This window comes from Vulpes vulpes, chromosome 10, assembly GCF_048418805.1.
Source record: "Vulpes vulpes isolate BD-2025 chromosome 10, VulVul3, whole genome shotgun sequence".
In the NCBI taxonomy this organism is placed as follows: domain Eukaryota; kingdom Metazoa; phylum Chordata; class Mammalia; order Carnivora; family Canidae; genus Vulpes; species Vulpes vulpes.
The window spans coordinates 10224476-10242154 of NC_132789.1; the positions used below are offsets into that span (position 1 = coordinate 10224476).

At 48.7% G+C, this 17679-nt stretch overlaps 1 protein-coding gene across 5 annotated transcripts in view; it reads left to right on the forward strand.

The window, feature by feature from the left end:
• Positions 1-7541: 7541 nt before the first annotated feature.
• RPH3A (rabphilin 3A) overlaps positions 7542-17679 on the forward strand; it is a 273026-nt gene continuing 262888 nt past the window's right edge. Inside the window, exon 1 of one of the 5 annotated variants that reach the window (XM_072722872.1) lies at positions 7542-7643. The gene's annotated coding sequence lies outside the window, so the exon portion shown is untranslated. The remainder of the gene's footprint in view (positions 7644-17679) is intronic. The other 4 variants (XM_072722866.1, XM_072722874.1, XM_072722873.1 and 1 more) reach the window with 4 other exon arrangements.

Genomic DNA, 17679 nt, shown 5'->3' on the forward strand with positions numbered 1-17679 from the left:
TGGCTCAGATCATGGGGCTCTCCCTGAAAAGAATGGTTACTTATTTTGGAAATCATTATCATGATCTGTGTTTTCTAGGTGCCTGTATGGATTGCTGTGGGATCTGCCCCCTATGTGGCCAGATAGCCGCCAACGAGCCACCTCCACGCTAGCAAATTCTCTTGCTGACTGCTCCAGACACCCTGTGAGAAAGGCAGCGGGTGGGGAATGGTCACGGTCACGGTCACGAGGGGGGCAGTGTTGGTGGAGGTCAGAGGGCGGATGTGACTCCAGCTTGATCTGGGAGCTGGGGAGCTGGGGAGCTCACAGGCCCCTCACCCCTCCCTGCCCTGGCAATATGCGTTCCACCCACCATTTTGGGGTGGGAGCCATTTACCAGGACAACGCATTGAGAGGGTAAGGTGAGTTCTTAAGACCAAGCAATGTACCCCGTAAGACCTCTGGACAAACTTTGGAGGTTCCGGCTGCTGTGTGAAGTCCCCCTTCTTCTGCAGCTACCCGGACACACCTGGATGGTCCCCTGCTTGTGCACACAGCCTCTGGCTCTGGAGGGTCTGCCTCTTCCTTTTGCCTGTCCGTGGCCTCCGTGTGCCCAGAGGCAGGGACAGTTTATGAACCCACAAAGCCAGATTTGGATGCTCTCCACTGCTCGCGAGATAATGTCCAAGTGCTCCATCTGGGCTATAGTGCAGGTGTCACCTAGTCCCCCAGCGCCTCCTTCTTTACTCTAGCTACACTTTTCTGCAGACGCGGAGGTTCTGTGACCTCAGGGCCTTTTCCAGGCACTTCTGTCCCTATGCTTTCTATATATATAATACATGTATATGTATATTTTATTGAAGTTCGACTTGCCAACATGTAGTATAACACCCATGCTCATCCTGTCAAGTGCCCTCCTCAGTGCCTGTCACCCAGTCACCCCATCCTCCCACCCGACTCCCCTATCCCTATGCTTTTTTTGGGGGGCCATCTCCCCAGAAAAGCCTTCTCTCACTCTTCATTTTTTTTCAAAGATTTTATTTATTTATTCATGAGAGACACACAGAAGCAGAGACACAGACAGATTGAGAAGCAGGCTCCCCACAAGGGGCCTGAAGCTGGACTGGATTCCAGGACCCCGGGATCACGGCCTGAGCTGAAGGCAGAGGCTCAACCACTAAGCCACCCAGGCGTCCCTCTCACTCATTTAAATTCAGCATCTCAGGAGTGCCTTGCTGGCTTATTTAGCAGAGTGGGCGACTCTTGATCTCAGGGTTGTGGGTTTGGGTCTCACCTTGGGAACAGTGATTGCTTAAAAATAAAATAAAAAAAATTAAATTCAGCACCCCATGTTATCCTGTCAGCTCCCTGTTCTTTTCCTTTCTAGCCTGTATCACCATTTGTAATGATAAACTTGTCTCCTTATTTGTTTAATGTTTACGCTCCTTCCTAAACTGTAAACCTTTTTTGAGGATAGCCCTGTCTTATCAAATTGCCAAAGCGAGCACAAAGACTTTATTATTCATGAGAGAGAGAGAGAGAGAGAGAGATGCAGAGACACAGGCGGAGGGAGAAGCAGGCTCCCTGCGGGGAGCCCCATGTGGGACTCGATCCTGGACCCCAGGATCACGCCCTGAGCCGGTGGCAGACGCTCAACCGCTGAGCCACCCAGGTGTCCCCTATCTGTCTCATCCACCACTGCCTACCCACGGCTGAGTTTTCAAAGGTGCTCAATACATATTGATTAAATGAATGAATAAAGCATTACTATTAACCCCATTTCACAGATGAGTGCCTGAATCATTTGCTCTAGGGTGTTTGAATCATTTGCTGATTCAGGGTGGCTGAATCATTTGCTCTAGGTCACATGGCTGGAAATGAACAGGTCTGGATTCAAACCCAGTGCTGCCTCTTCTGTACATGTCTAGGAGTAGGGCTGCTGAGTCACATGGTAAGTGTACCTTTACCTCTTTAGGGGTCTCCAAACTGATTTCCAAAGTTGTACCATTTTACATCATGGAGGCAGAGTGGGTCAGAGGCAGGTGCTGCCTATGGATTGGATGTTGTGTCCCAAAATTCCTCTGATGGAATCCTAACCCTAAAGTGATGGTATCTGGAGGTGGAGCCTTTGGGAGGTGATTAGGTGAGACTGGGTTATGAGAGTGGGGCCCTCCAACTCCTTATAAAAAGAGGAAGGGACACAAGAGCTCTCTCGGTGTGCACACAACAAGGAAAGCCCTGTGAGGACATAACCAGCAAGAACGCACTCATGAGGGACTTTGCCAAGCCGGCACCCCAACTCAGACTTGCAGCTCCCAGACTGTGAGCAGTAATGTTTGTTGTTGAAGCTGCTTAGTCTATAGTATTGTTAGAGCCTCAGGGATCTGTGGAGAATTCAGAAGGCGCCGACTGATTCTCTGAGGAACTCACAGGCCTGCTCCTTTCCTAGGACTGGGATGAGTAAGGTTTGTCAAAGGGACTATAAGCACTCAGTTATCCATCAACTTTTGAGTAGCTCGCGCAAATACACATCCATACAAACAAAACTGACTCCTCATCGGGATTATTCTAGCTAATGCCAGAGACCTTTGCAGTGGAGATAGTTCCAGGCTTCATGTGGGGCTGCTGTGCTGCCCAGGTCCAGGGTTGCCATTCCCACAGTAGTCATCTTCCAGGGGTGGCGCCTCCTAGCAGTGAGGGACCCGGTGGCTCTACTTTGCCCTCAGACACAGATCTGGCTCTCTGGAAATGTCAGTGGCTTGGCTTTCTTCTGCCTTCAAAAAGGCTCTGGAACCAGGGAATGTGGCCTTAGTGATCCAGACTCCAATTAGGAAGGCAGTGTTGGAGGCTGGCTCACAGGAGCCTGCAGGTGGCTGGTGAGGGTCCCCAGAGAGCCCCAAAAGTGGCCCCTGAGTTCTCTACAGATTTTCCCTCCGGGGTTGTCTGCTGGTTCAAAGGGCAGAGTGAGGAGCGCTCGGTAATTGCATAATGCTGGAGGCGCTCGATTGCCTATTACGGGACTTTTGAAGTTATCTGATGTGGAGAAAACCTCTGCACTGCTGACCTGCCTCTAAGCTGCAGCAGGAACAGCCGGCCCAGGCTCAGCACCAAGGGAGTCAGAAGGCCAGAGACGTCTCTGTCCCTTTGGTGTTAGCGATCCCCTCCTGGGCACAGCTAGGCCAGCCCAGGCACTTAAAAATAATCATGTTTATCGAAGAGTCATTTATGGGCAATCGTGCTAGAACAGTCATCTCAATGGCAGTGTGATTCATGGGCAACAGTGCACCCATTTTAAGTGGATGGTTGGATGAGGTTTGACAGATTTATATACCCGTGTAACCACCACTCCAGTAAAGATGCGGAACATTCCCACCACCCCAGAAACTTTCCTCATATCTTTTTGCCATTAATCGCCATCCCCTCAACCCCTGACAGCCATTGACGGATCTACTTTGTATCACGGTTGATCCCTAGAGTTCCATATAAATGGAATAATACCATGCGTAATACTTCTTCTGTCTGGCTTCTTTTGCTCAGCGTGATGTTTTTGATATTTATCCATGTTATTCCGTGTGTCAGGAGCACATTTCTTTCTGTTGCTAAATAGTATTCCCTTCTGTGAATAGGCCACCATTTCTTTCTCTGTGCACACATCAGTGGACATTTGGGTCACTTCCAGGTTGGGGCTTTATTTACTTATTTTGTTTTTAAATATTTAATTTATTTATTCATGAGAGACGCAGAGACATAGGCAGAGGGAGAAGCAGGCTCCATGCAAGGAGCCCGATGGGGGACTTGATCGTAGGACCCCCGGATCACGCCCTGAGCCGAAGGCAGACACTCAACCACTGAGCCACCCAGGCATCCCGAGGTTGGGGCTTTAATGAATAAAGCTGCTGTGTCCAAGTCTCTGTATGGGCACATGTTTTCATTTCTCTTGGGTAAATGCCTGGGAGTGGAATTGCTGGGTTGTGTGATAAGTGTATATCCAGCTTTAAAAATATTGCCAAACTCTTTTCCAAAGTTGTACTGTTTTGCATTTCCACCAACAATGCATGAAACTTCCAGTTGCTCCACGTCCTCACACTCAATATTGTCCGTGTTCTTATTAATTTTAGCCATTGTGGGAGGCATGTAGTGGTATCTCATTGACATTTTAATTTGCATTTCCCTCATGATTAATGCCTTTGCACACCTTTTCAGGTGCTTATTGGCCATTTATATACCTTCTTTTGTGAACTGTTTAGATATTTTGCCCCCATTTTATTGGGTTATTTGCTTATTACTGAATTAAAAATCATATTCCAAAGGCAAGTAATGAAGTTATTCAAAATTCTCAATGTGGTGGGAGGCATTCCTAGTCTCCCTTTCTGTCTGGGGTCTGGCCAGGATAACAGGGTGGAAGGGGGGCGGCTTTGATAAAATAACATTAAGGTGGAGAGAGATTCCTTTAACATAAAAGCACCCAGACAGAGATTAACCCCAAACTTCAGGACTCATGAGAGTTCCCTAGAGGACTAACCCATAGATTCCCTCAGAGCCCTGCTCCAGAGGATCTGATAGGGAGGTCTAGGGTGGGGCCTAAGAATCTGCATTTCTAATAAGTTCCCAGTTGCTGCCGATGCTGGGCACCTTCCCTATTTTTTTTTTTTTTTTAAGATTTTATTCAGGCCTAGGGACCACACTTTGAGTAACATCAGAATGATGACTGAGGTTGAGGTTAGACCACAGTGACGAGCTCTTCCTCCTCCTTCTCCCATTCATTATCTCTGAATGGCCCCCCTCCTTTTGTCCACCCAGCCCTCCCACCCTGCAGAGTAATTATATGGAATAGAATGGTGGACAACCCACACTATCAACGTGGAAAGGATCAAATGGGTCCAGGGGCCCAAGGGACCAAGGAAGATAGAGAAAAGTATCAAGGCAGAGAGCTTTCCCCACTGACTGCAAAACTAGACATACCAGTCACCCTGAAAGTTGGGAACAGAAGTCATGAACTTGTTGCCCCCTACCTGGCTATCCATCTCTTTTTTTTGGTGGTATTGGTGGTGATGGGCAATGTCTTCACTGTGTTTAAAATTCTTTTTTTTTTTTTTTTAAGATTTTATTTATTAGAGACAGCACAAGCAAGCACACAAGCAGGGGGAGCGGCAGGCAGAGGGAGAGGGAGAAACAGGTTCCCTGCTGAGCAGGGAGCCTGGTGTAGGGCTCTATCCCAGGACCCCAGGATCATACCCTTGCTAAAGGCAGACACTTAACCAACTGAGCCACCCAAGTGCTCTAAAATTCTTTTGAATGAGTTGTCAACATTTATACATTGACAATAATGTAAGGTCATATTTCTGGCTAATAGTTGCAACCAAACTGTTCTAAAACTTGCATGTGCAGCATACAGTTATGGAGTGAGTGACTCTGGCATTTGGTTTTAAGATATATGAAAACATTTTGGGACGGTGAGACCTGGAGAGATACCAAGAATCTTTTAGGGCGTGTACATATAGGTGTGTGTGTCCACAAATTTTTTTTTCTCATATGTATGTTTATTGGGCCAAAAAACAACCCTCTCTGGAAACTTAGTGGTAAAGACATTTTGGTTTTGCAAGCAGCTGGTTGGAGGAAATTTACAAACTACAAAGAGTAAAATATAAATAAAGAAGCTAAAAAGAAGAAATGGAAAGGAAAGAACACCTACGGTTGCCAGTAACTTGAAACGGAGGAAATAAGAAACATTTTCGATTTCAGCTAAACCCCTAGAATTTTTCAGAGTGCCTTAAATGAGAAAAATAAGGAGGTGGAGTGAGTGTGGGAGAGGACATTGCCAACGTAGATGAAGCTAAAAATTGAAATTCTTGTTAAACAATCCTAAAAAATTGGCATTCAGAGTGTGCTATTAATAAAAATGCTCCTTCCAAAAAGATGACTTGGTGTAAACCACTTTTCCCCTTTATGCTTCCCCTGCTCATGCTCAGACCCTCCGGGCATAAAGGGTCCCAACTTAGTTTTTTTTTTTTTTTTTTTTTAAAGATTTTATTTATTCATGAGAGACAGAGAGAGGGGCAGAGACACAGGCAGAGGGAGAAGCAGGCTCTCTGTAAGGAGCCCATTGCAGGACTCGGTCCCAGGACCCCAGGATCATGCCCTGAGCCAAAGGCAGACACTCAGTCACTGAGCCACCCAGGTTCCCCCAACTTCAGTTTTTGCTGTGTATTAGCTGTGTGACCTTGGATAATTTCCTAGATCTTCCTTCCCTATTTTTTTTTTTTTTTTTTAAGATTTTATTCAGTTAAGATAGGGAGAGCACACAAGCAGAGGGAACAGCAGAGGGAGAGGGAGAAGCAGGCTTCCCTGTTGAGCAGGGAGCCTGGTGTGGGGCTCTATCCCAGGACCCTGGGATCATGACCTGAGCCTTAAGGCAGATGCTTCACCCACTGAGCCACTCAAGTGCCCCTTACTAGACCTCTCTGAACCTCAGTTTCTTTTTCTATAAAATGGGGATAATGAAAGCTATTTCTTCGGGGAAACTGGACAAAACTCAGCAGTAGGCCTTAGGCCAAACTTGAAAGGCCTTACAGGGGCCGGAAAATCTTGTAAAGGAGCGGGTGGGTCTAGAGGAAACCAACTAATCAGAGGAAACACCTCTTCGAAGAGCCCACAAGTGAGCTCCTGCCTCCAGGAAAGTGGGCTAGGTTCGGCTCCAACTTTCTATTGTTTCAAAGAGTTACTGAAAACCCCCTTGCTTATGTGATCTCTGCATTTTTAAGTGTTGACAGTCAATTCACATTTTCCCAAGACAGCCACGAAATCAAACGGAACAGATTCTGCAGGACACACTTGGCCACCTTTCTCTGGTTTACATCACTTGTCTTAAAGAGGAAGGGAAGGAGCTGGTTTCCACGCTGGGAAGATCTTGTGTTCCACGTGAGCTTTGGTGCAGGGGTGTGGTGCGGAATGCAAGCAGACAGCGCCAGCGGCTAACACTACCCGGTTCCTAATGGGTGCCAGACACTGTTCTAGGGCTGTCCCTAAATAAAACGGTTCATGTGATACCCCAACCATGACGCTATTTCATTCGGGTCACAAGGGGGTTAAATCAACCGGCGGCCGCAAGTCCATTTTCAGCACTAGTTAAGTCACGGGTTGAAAACTGCTGGTAGGAGGGCGTAGTTCCTCCAGGGACTTAGGGACGAAGGGTGACTCCCCACGGGCGAAGGGTTCCTGGTCGAGGGACAGCCAGGCAGTGTGCATCCTCCTGGCGGGGGCCACTGTGCATTTGGGGATTAGCGAACGGAGTGACTGCACGGGGAGGGGGAACGTGCGAGGGGGTCCTGCCCGCACAGAAACCCCGCGGCAGAGGCGACTAACTTTTCTTGGCGGGCGAGGGACAGGGGGCCGTGGTCTTCCTGACCACATAGGACCCCCTATGAGTGTCCCCAGGGCCAAGCTCCCACGTCTAAGGGCAGAGCGCGCGCGCACGTGTGTGTGTGTGTGGGGGGGGGGAGGACTCGGTGATCGAGGGTCACGCGCAGGTGGCTTTGCCGCGGTGGTGGCGGCGGTCGCAGAGGCGACACCGCTGGACGCGGCGGCGGAGGGACAGCCCGGCCACAGGCGCCCGGGGCGGGCGGGGTGCGCACGGGTCTCGCCTCCCCGAGCCGCAGCGGCCGCTGGTAAGGGGGTCTCGGGGGGCGGGGAGGGCGACGCAGGACTGGGGGCTGGTGCGGGGGGCACGCTAGACGCGGGGTGGGGCCACCACGGAATTGGAGCGACCCGCGGACGCCTGGGCTTGGGGGCGGGGCCCTGCGAGCGTGTGCGGCGGCTCGTCTGCGCGCGGAAAACAGGTGGTCGCCGGGTGCTGGCGGCCCCTGGGGCGGCGGCCTGTCCCTGACCGCAGCGGCGTCCCTCCTGCCCGGGCTGCCAGGGGGTTAGCACCTCGCTGGGGTGGCCACAGGGCGTTGGATGTGCGCCTCGGCAGCGGTCCCGGGGGCTGCCGGACCACCGTGCGGTGCTGCGCTGCGCCGAGCGCATGGTCCTGGGGCCAGCTGGGGACCCACCAGGGACACTCATGGTTGCTAGGCAGGACTGTGCGTGCGCCCAGTGCGTCCAGAGCGGCCAAATTCTTGGGGAGCCAGGAAGTGAGACATTTATATCTATGTAAAATCACCTTTAGATTTTGGCAGTTTACTTAAAAACACTTTTTTTTTTTTTAAATAATGAAAAGTTTTGAACGCACATGAAAATAGGGAAATAAGTATAATAAAAAAATGTTAATTTTTACAAGACTGTGTGAGTCAAATAAAACATGTTCAATGGCTACCTCTGGCTACTCAGGGCCCTGGTCTAAGCCGGGCCTATTGGAAGTGTGGTCCTGGACCCGCAGCATCAGCACCACTTGGGAGTTGATTAGAAAATGCTGAATCTCAGGCCCCACCCCAGATCTACTGAATTAAACTCTGGATTTTAATGAGATCCCCAGCTGATCCATACACATGCTAAGGTTTGGGAAACCCTGTTCTAGGCCTTTTTGCCTGAACAAGTTTTATCATCCTCTCTCCTTTTTTTTTTTTTTTTTAAAGACTTTATTTATTCCTGAGAGATACAGAGAGAGAGGCAGAGACATAGGCAGAGGGAGAAGCAGGCTCCATGCAGGGTGCCTGATGTGGGACTGGATCCCGGGACTCCAGGTTCATACCCTGAGCCGAAGGCAGATGCTTAACTGCTGAGCCATCCAGGTGTCCCTCCTTTTTTTTTTTTTTTTTTTTTAAAGATTTTATTTATTATCTGCTTGTGAGCACACAAGCAGAGGGAGCAGCAGGTAGAGGAAGAAGCAGGCTCCTCGCCAAGCAGGGAGTAGGACATAGGACTGGATCCCAGGACTCCCGGACCCCAGGATCATGACCTGAGCAGAAGGCAGACACTTAACTGAGCCACCCAGGCACTCCCATCCTCTTTCCTGATTGGTCTTCCTGCCTCCAGGGTCACACACACACACACACACACACACACACACTCTCTCTCTCTCTCTCTCTTTTTTTGATGTACTTGGACTTCTTACCTTAATATCCTAAGACTCAGATCTGGTCCCAGATAATTTCACAGAGGGAAGAATATTCTTTAGGAAGGCCTGGCTATATTACACAGTAAAATTGATGGTGTTCATACTAGCACCCTGCCTGAACTGTTATCTCTTCTATATCTTATAGGATTGTTTTGAAGATGAATTGAGTTAGATAATAGCATTTGTATATGTTTTTATTAGTCAGGACTCTTTCAATGAAAAGAGATAATTTAAACCAGTTTAGGATAAATCAATAAATACATATTTTTTCAAGGCTTAGAAAGACTAAGGGAGGATTTCAGGTATGGCTGGATCCAGGGGCTTAGGTAATGTACTTGGAACTTGGTCCTTCTCTTTCAGGAGGCAGTAAGGGCAATGGGGGCTGACTCACCTGGACCAAAAAGGCTGAGATTGGAAGCATGGTGGTTTATTTAAAAAAGAAAAGAAGGAAATAAATTGTTGGCATGGACCAGATGTCCCTTACTTAGTTGGAAACCATATTTGTTGTCATTCTTAGTGATTTTGTCTGATTGCCCCTACTAGATTTCAAGTTCTTTGAAAGCTATGGCTCTGTCTTCCTCATCTTTGTGCCCTCACACAGCAGATGTACTGCATTTCACATAATGATGCTCAGGAAGTACTGAATCAAATGTAATTGACTCAGTAGAGATTCAGTCTCTGAGACACCAGCCTCAGGCAAGAAATCTCTCTCCCCCTCTGAGTTACTGTGGAAGTCACTGTTGTCAAGCGCCTGTAGTAAGAAGAACAACACAGACTCCGATGTTGGATGCCTTTGTTTCTCTCACTGCCACCCCTTGGTTCAAAGTCATTTTGTCCCTTTGCAGGTGCCAAGCAGCTAGGAAAATGGGCCCAGCATGAGACAATTTCAAACCGCGCAGCATTTTATTATGCAAAGGTAACAGGGTTTTCTCAGTGTGACCCCAGCTATAGTGCCTGCCTATGATTGTTACCTCAGAGTCAGGAAGAAAAACAGAAGCTTTCAATAGTAAACGTCAATCAAAGGGAGCTGCTGAATCCCCATTTTGATAGGGGCCAAGATTCTTTTGAGAGGCAAAACTAATTTCCAGCAGCTTAAAAAAGCAAAAACAAAATGTAATAAAAAAGCTCCTCAAACCACCACCAAAAAAAAAAAAAACAAAACAAAACACCTGAAGAAACCCCCCCTGTAAGTAGGATCAGCCCTAATCCAGAGGCAGCCCATCCAGGTGCCTTCCTGAAGTTTTAGCAACAAAAAGCATTCTGTTTGTGATAAGAAAACCATTTCCCCCCACACCCTGATTGGAATGTCCCTGAATAGGTTCATGTTGACCTTCTGAGAAATCAACCTGGATGCTATGCGACTCCCGCGGTTCTTTTGTCTTTAAGCGAGTTTTTTCCTTTTGCCTTTAAAAGATACCTGTAATTGCTAATCGGGGCTCTCTTCCTCTTCGGAGGCGGAGAGCCCGTTTGCGCAAACGTCCAATAAACCCTCTTGCTAATTGCATCTGCCTGTCTGGGGTCTGAGTCTCTGGGGCGTCCGCCGGGACACGTTGGCACCCGTGAGCCAGGGTCCAACATTTGGGGGCTCGTCCGGGATCCGAGACGCCCCAGGCTCAATCCTAAGACCGGTAGGAGGTAAGACCGAGCTCGCTAAATGTCATATCTGTCTCGTCTGTTTGTCTGACTGGCCGGGTCTGTATTGTGCCGGGTCTGTATTGTGCCTGCAGGACGCTGTACTCTGTATTTGGACCAGCGGGGGAGGCAGACGTGCCCGAGACCCCTGGTCCCCCTCCGGAGTCGGACTCTGGAGTGGTCTGGAAGAGGAACGGAGCCCGGCACTCCCTCCTCTTCGGGGAGGGTCGTTGTTCGCGACTGCTCCCATCTGAATCCGCCGCGCCAGTCCTGTCATCTGTGTACGTCTGTCTGTTCTGTGTCTTTCTTCCTGTCCTCCTCCTCCCCGCTCACCTCTTTTCTACACCCGCGGGGCAAACTGTAACCACCCCTCTAAGCCTCACTCTAGATCACTGGAAAGAAGTCGCAAGCCGAGAACACAACCTTTCGGTCGAAGTCAGAAGACGAAAATGGGTCACCTTCTGCTCCTCAGAGTGGCCGACTCTCAACGTCGGGTGGCCCAGGAATGGAACTTTTAATATTGATATTATCTTGCAGGTGAAGGCCCCGGTCTCTCAGCCAGGACCCCATGGGCACCCTGATCAGCTCCTGCAGACTCTCCTCACCACAGAGGAGAGACAGTGCGTCTACAGAAAAACGTCCCGGGGGCGGATGGGAGGCCGCCCCAGCTGCCTAATGAAATCGAGGATGTTTTCCCCTTGGTTGGCCTGACCTGGGACTACGACACTGCTGCTGGGAGGGAGCGGCTCCGTCTCTATCGCCAGGTACTCCTAGCGGGTCTCAAAGGGGCAGGGCGATGCCCCACCAATTTGGCAAAGGTACGTGCTATAGTGCAGGGAAAAGATGAGACGCCGGCAGGTTTTCTGGAAAGATTAATGGAGGGCTACCGTATGTATACTTAGAGAGAGAGAGAGGAAACGCAGTAAAGAACTGACTGGGATACTGGCCACCGTAGTACAGGGCTCAGGGCAAAGTAAGTCAGGATAGAGTAAGGACCTGGGAGACAAAAGAAAACCACGGGTTGAACGAGACCAGTGTGCCTACTGCAAGGAAAAAGGACATTGGGTTAAAGATTGTTCAAAGAAGGGCCTAACGCAGGGACCTAAGAAGAAGCCCATTCCCGTACTGTCCCTAGAGGATGAAGATTAGGGATGTCAGGGCCAGGAGTCCCCCCCCCCCCCCCGAGCCTCGGATAACCCTTAAAGTGGGGGGCCAACCAGTGACCTTCCTGGTTGCTACGGGAGCTCAACATTCAGTTTTAACTGAGGCAGAAGGACCCTTGAGCTCTATCTAGAAGATGCATTCTTTTGCCTAAAGTTAAGCTCTCAAAGCCAGCCTATTTTTGCCTTTGAATGAAAAGATCCTGAGACGGGATTCTCAGGACAACTCACTTGGACAAGGCTACCACAGGGATTCAAAAACTCCCCCACCTTGTTCAACGAAGCCTTGCATCAGGACTTGGCAGACTTCCGAGTTGGCCATCCGGACCTCGTTCTCCTGCAGTACGTGGATGATTTTGCTCATAGCGGCTAAGACGGAACAGGATTGTGTAAAAGGTACGGGGGCCCTGCTCGAGAGACTGGGAGGACTGGGGTATAGGGCCTCCGCCAAAAAGGCCCAAATAGGCCAGAGACGAGTGACCTATCTGGGATATCTCCTGGAAGGAGGCCAGAGGTGGCTGACGGAGGGCCGCAAAAAGGCTGTAGTCCTGATCCCAGCACCCACTAATGCCAGAGGGCTACGAGAGTTCCTCGGCAGTGCCGGGTTCTGCCGCCTCTGGGTACCCGGGTTTGCAGAGCTGGCGGCTCCCCTATATCCTCTCACGAAATCCAACACCCTCTACCACTGGGGAAAGGAGCAACAATTGGCTTTTGACAAAATAAAAAGGGCCTTATTGACTGCCCCTGCCCTGAGCCTCCCAGATGTAACCAAGCCATTTGCGCTATATGCTGATGAACACCAAGGAATAGCCAAAGGGGTCCTAACTCAGAAACTGGGACCCTGGAAAAGGCCCGTGGCATACTTTTCAAAAGAAAATTAGACAGAGTGGCTGCAGGATGGCCGATGAAACAGCACGAGCCGCTGCACTAGGCCCACAGGAGGATGGACAGAAGCCTTCCCCACCAAACGAGAAATTGCCCAGGTGGTTGTCAAGAAAATCCTAGAAGAAATTTTCCCCTGGTTTGGACTGCCCAAGGTAATAGGGTTGGACAACGGCCCTGCCTTCGTCTCCCAGGTAAGTCAGTTGGTGGCCAGATTACTGGGGATAAATTAAAAATTACATTGTGCATACAGACCCCAGAGCTCAGGGCAGGTAGAAAGAATAAATAGAACAATTAAAGAGACCCTAACCAAATTGACATTGGAGACTGGCACTAGAGACTGGGTCCAACTCCTCCCTATGGTTCTGTTCCGAGTCCGGAACACTCCCGCGCGCCATGGGCTAACTCCTTACGAGATTCTCTATGGAGGTCCCCCACCAGTAACGGACTTACTAGATTCTGCTATTGACCCTCTTGCTAACACTCCCGGTTTACAGGACAGGCTAAAGGCGCTCCAGATTATCCAGCGCCAGATCTGGAAACCCCTTGCGGCTGTCTACCGCCCCGGAGACACAACCGACCCACACCCGTTCCAGATCGGTGACTCCGTCTACATCAGGAGACATCAGTCCAGGACTCTTGAGCCCCGCTGGAAGGGCCCATACACTGTACTACTGACCACCCCAACCGCCTTAAAGGTAGACGGCATTGCTGCTTGGGTCCACGCCTCACACGTCAAGCGCGCCCCATCAACGAGCACCGCTGACGCCAGCCAGGACGGACCGGAGGAGCCACCTCAGTGGAAGCTCCACCGCACCCAAAACCCGCTCAAGATAAGACTTTCAAAAATTGTTCAATGACAGTTGTTATATTCCTACCTCTCCTAGCGCTCTTCACCTCCGCCAAAGGTGACCCTCATGCCCTCAAAATGTTAACCTGGCAGGTACTAACGTCTGGGGGTGACGAGGTCTGGTCTATAACTAAGACCGCCCCCGTGGGAACCTGGTGGCCTAACCTATATCCTGACCTATGCAAGCTAACCATAGGGGCCCCTAGCCCATGGGACCTAGAGGGATACTTGGACACCTCTAGAGCCCCTAACCGAGAAAGCCCTCCAGGGCAACTGGGATTAGACCCATGGGGAGGCTGTGGCACGCCTGACAGAAGGGCCATGCTAAGCACTCTTCCCTTTTATGTCTGTCCCGGGTACCACAGAGATCGCAGGCTAAATCCCACCTGTGGAGGAGGGGAATACTTCTATTGTAAAAATTGGGGGTGCGAGACTAGGGAGACACAGGATGAGAGGCCCTCCTCCTCCTGGGATTACATCACTGTCAAGGCTAACTATACTCACCCGGGGTTACCAGGAACTCTGCAATACTACCGCCCCGATTTTAGGGACTGACTCTTACCTGGAGCCCCAGCCGGGAACTTGGTGGGCATGCAACAAAGGCCTCACCCCCTGTGTGTCAGCTAAGGTTCTAAATAGCTCAAACGACTTCTGTGTCATGGTGCAGATCATACCCAGGGTGTTCTATCACCCTGCTGAAACTCTAGAAAATCAGTATGATGAACATCCCACCCGTTTTTGGCGCGAACCTGTCTCCCTAACCCTAGTCGTTATGTTGGGACTAGGGGTCGCTACTGGGGTGGGTACTGGCGCAGCTGCTCTGATCCAGGGCTCACGACGTTATATAGAACTCCAGGCAGCTGTAAATGAGGATCTATGGGCACTAGAGCAGTCCGTTTCTAAGTTAGAACAGTCCCTCACCTCACTTTCAGAAGTAGGACTTCAAAACAGGAGAGGCTTGGATTTACTACTCCTGAAAGAGGGAGGACTGTGTGCGGCCCTGGGAGAGGAATGCTGTTTCTGTGCAGGCCATTCTGGAGTCATCAGAGACTCCATGGCCAAACTCAGGGATAGGCTAAATAAAAGACAAAGGGACTGGGAGGCCCAGCAGGGCTGGTTTAAAAGCTGGTTTAATCAGTCTCCCTGGTTGACCACCCTAATCTCTACCATTATGGGGCCCTCTAGTTATCCTGCTCCTGCTGCTAACTTTCGGCCCCTGCATCCTTAACCGGCTGCTCCAATTCATCCGAGAAAAATTGTCCATTACCCAAGCTCTGGTATTAACAATGTCGGGCCCTCCAAACTGAAAAAAATAAATGTTCCCTAAGATTTTAAGGTTAAAATCAGCCCAAACAAAGAGGAGGGAATGAAGAAACCCCCCCTGTAAGTAGGATCAGCCCTAATCCAGAGGCAGCCCATCCAGGTGCCTTCCTGAAGTTTTAGCAACAAAAAGCATTCTGTTTGTGATAAGAAAACCATTTCCCCCCACACCCTGATTGGAATGTCCCTGAATAGGTTCATGTTGACCTTCTGAGAAATCAACCTGGATGCTATGCGACTCCCGCGGTTCTTTTGTCTTTAAGCGAGTTTTTTCCTTTTGCCTTTAAAAGATACCTGTAATTGCTAATCGGGGCTCTCTTCCTCTTCGGAGGCGGAGAGCCCGTTTGCGCAAACGTCCAATAAACCCTCTTGCTAATTGCATCTGCCTGTCTGGGGTCTGAGTCTCTGGGGCGTCCGCCGGGACACGTTGGCACCCGTGAGCCAGGGTCCAACACACCGCCCCCAGAAGCAGCCCGCCCCATCTTCCCAAACAAAACAAAACAAAACAATACAGCCACAAATCAAACAAAATCCAACCAAACCAAAACAATAAAAAAATAGAATACAGATATCTAGGAAGGTCTACAGAAGATTAGAAGTCTTTTAGGGATACAATGCCTGGAACTGGATTTCTGTTCTTTTAGTCCAGCCTGAATGGGAGAGACAGCAGGGAGCATAAACATAACCTGAGAGGGACTCAGAATTATTTCTCCTATAAATTCCGTCATTAGATATCTTAATGAGTTAAGCTCTTATTAAAAAGAAAAAAGGAAAAAAAAAAGGCAAACATATAGACCACTCACATTTTAGTCTGAACTGACCACTTGTTGACAGCTAAGAGTTGCAGACTCAACTGTTCATAGGTTCCAGGCATGACATGTCAACAAGTGAAGTGGGCTGAGCCAGGAAAATAGGAGCATGGTAGGGATATGATGAACTGGAAAACACATGGCCCATCTACAGGGAGCAGCTGCAACTCAGCTCTCAGTAATTGTAGGCTCAGTATTACTGTATTTTTTGGAACAGAAGTTGGAAATCTAAATTTTATGTGAAATCTACCAATATTTAAAAATATAAAAAAATTTACCTGTCTTATCTGCTAGTTTGTAACCTTTGTTCATCACAAACTTACTTTGATAATCTGATCAAAGCTATAGAACCTGGGAAATTTATTTTGTGTACAATTTCATAGAGGGCCTCCATCAATCCTACTGTGTGCCTGTTGGTCAGAACCCAAACCTGCTCTGCAGGTTCTACTTACCAAGAGAGGACCTATTGGGCTAGATTTGCCACGATCACGTGTGCAGCACTTCTATTGGATAGAGTTTCAGTCATGGTCTCCCTCTCATGTTGTGATTGGTTGCATTTAGCTGGGGCTTTGATTCTGCATCCAATCAGGTGTTGCCAGTAGTTGCAGGGCTGGATATATATGGAGGTGGGCTCCAGCCCCCCCATTACTTTCAGAAGACAGTAAACCAGGGGTTACTTTTCTCAGAAGTACCTGTGGGCACCCAGATCCTTTGAACTTCATTGCTCTCCAAGATGCCTCCTCACTGACATTCCACCCATCCCCCATTCTCTTTGCATTTGGAAAACTCCTTCCTAATCTCCCCTTTCATCTTCTTATATTAAAAAAAACATCCGGTAAAGGAGTTACTTTCAGTTTTTACTGTCTCATTAAAAAATTAGTCTATCAAAGTAATGCAAGTACATGGTTGAAAAGTCAGATTATAACATATTTATAACAAAGTACTAGTTTCCACTTACTCTGCTAGTCCATCTCTAGACACAACTATTTTCAACTCCTTTAGCTGATTCTTAGGGCATTTCCCCATCTTCATATTTCTATTCTTGATTTTGGCCTGTAGTTGTAGTTATTTCATTCACTCTCTCACTCATTAATCAATCAGTTAATTAAACACAAATACAGAAAACATCACTATGGGCTAGGGCCCCATGCTGCAATAGAGGGATGAGCAAAACCAGATTCAGTCTCTCCTTTATGGAATTATTCACTAGCAGAGGGGCTGATCTATGATTAATCAAAGAATCACACAATTAAATATAAAATGGCACCTGCAGTAAGTGAACCCAGGAAAGGCACATTACATGAGGGGGAATTTGACATGGTTGAGGAAATCAGAGAAGGCTTCCCTGAAGAAAGTTGATTGAGCTGAGATCTAAAAAGTGAGCAGATGTAAAAGCCTTGGGAGAGAGGGAAGGGAGGAAAGGAAAAGCATTTCAGGTAGAGGGAATAGCATATGCAAAACTCCATGGAGGGGAGTCTGTATGGTGGATATGAGAAACCATTTCCCCGGCTACTTGGAACTATAATTTCTAAATAAATGAACCTTCCTAGTAGAGACTTGGAAGAGAGGCATTGTGGTTAAGACCTGGGCTATGGGGATCCCTGGGTGGCCCAGCGGTTTGGCGCCTGCCTTTGGCCCAGGGCGCGATCCTGGAGACCCGGGATTGAATCCCACATCGGGCTCCCGGTGCATGAAGCCTGCTTCTCCCTCCGCCTGTGTCTCTGCCTCTCTCTCTCTCTCTGTGACTATCATAAATAAAAAAATTAAAAAAAAAAAAAAGACCTGGGCTATGGGTTCAAATCTTCTCTCCCCAACTCATTACCTATTTGCCCTCACACAAGACACCTAACTTCTGAGTCTCAGTTTTCTTATGTAAAAAAATGCTGTTCCTAGGCAGTAGAGGATTTGGTGATGAGCTTGAAATGACGTAATTCTTGTAAAGTTTTGCTAAGTGCCTGTCCCACAATTAGTGGTAAAAAAAATGCTCATTGATAT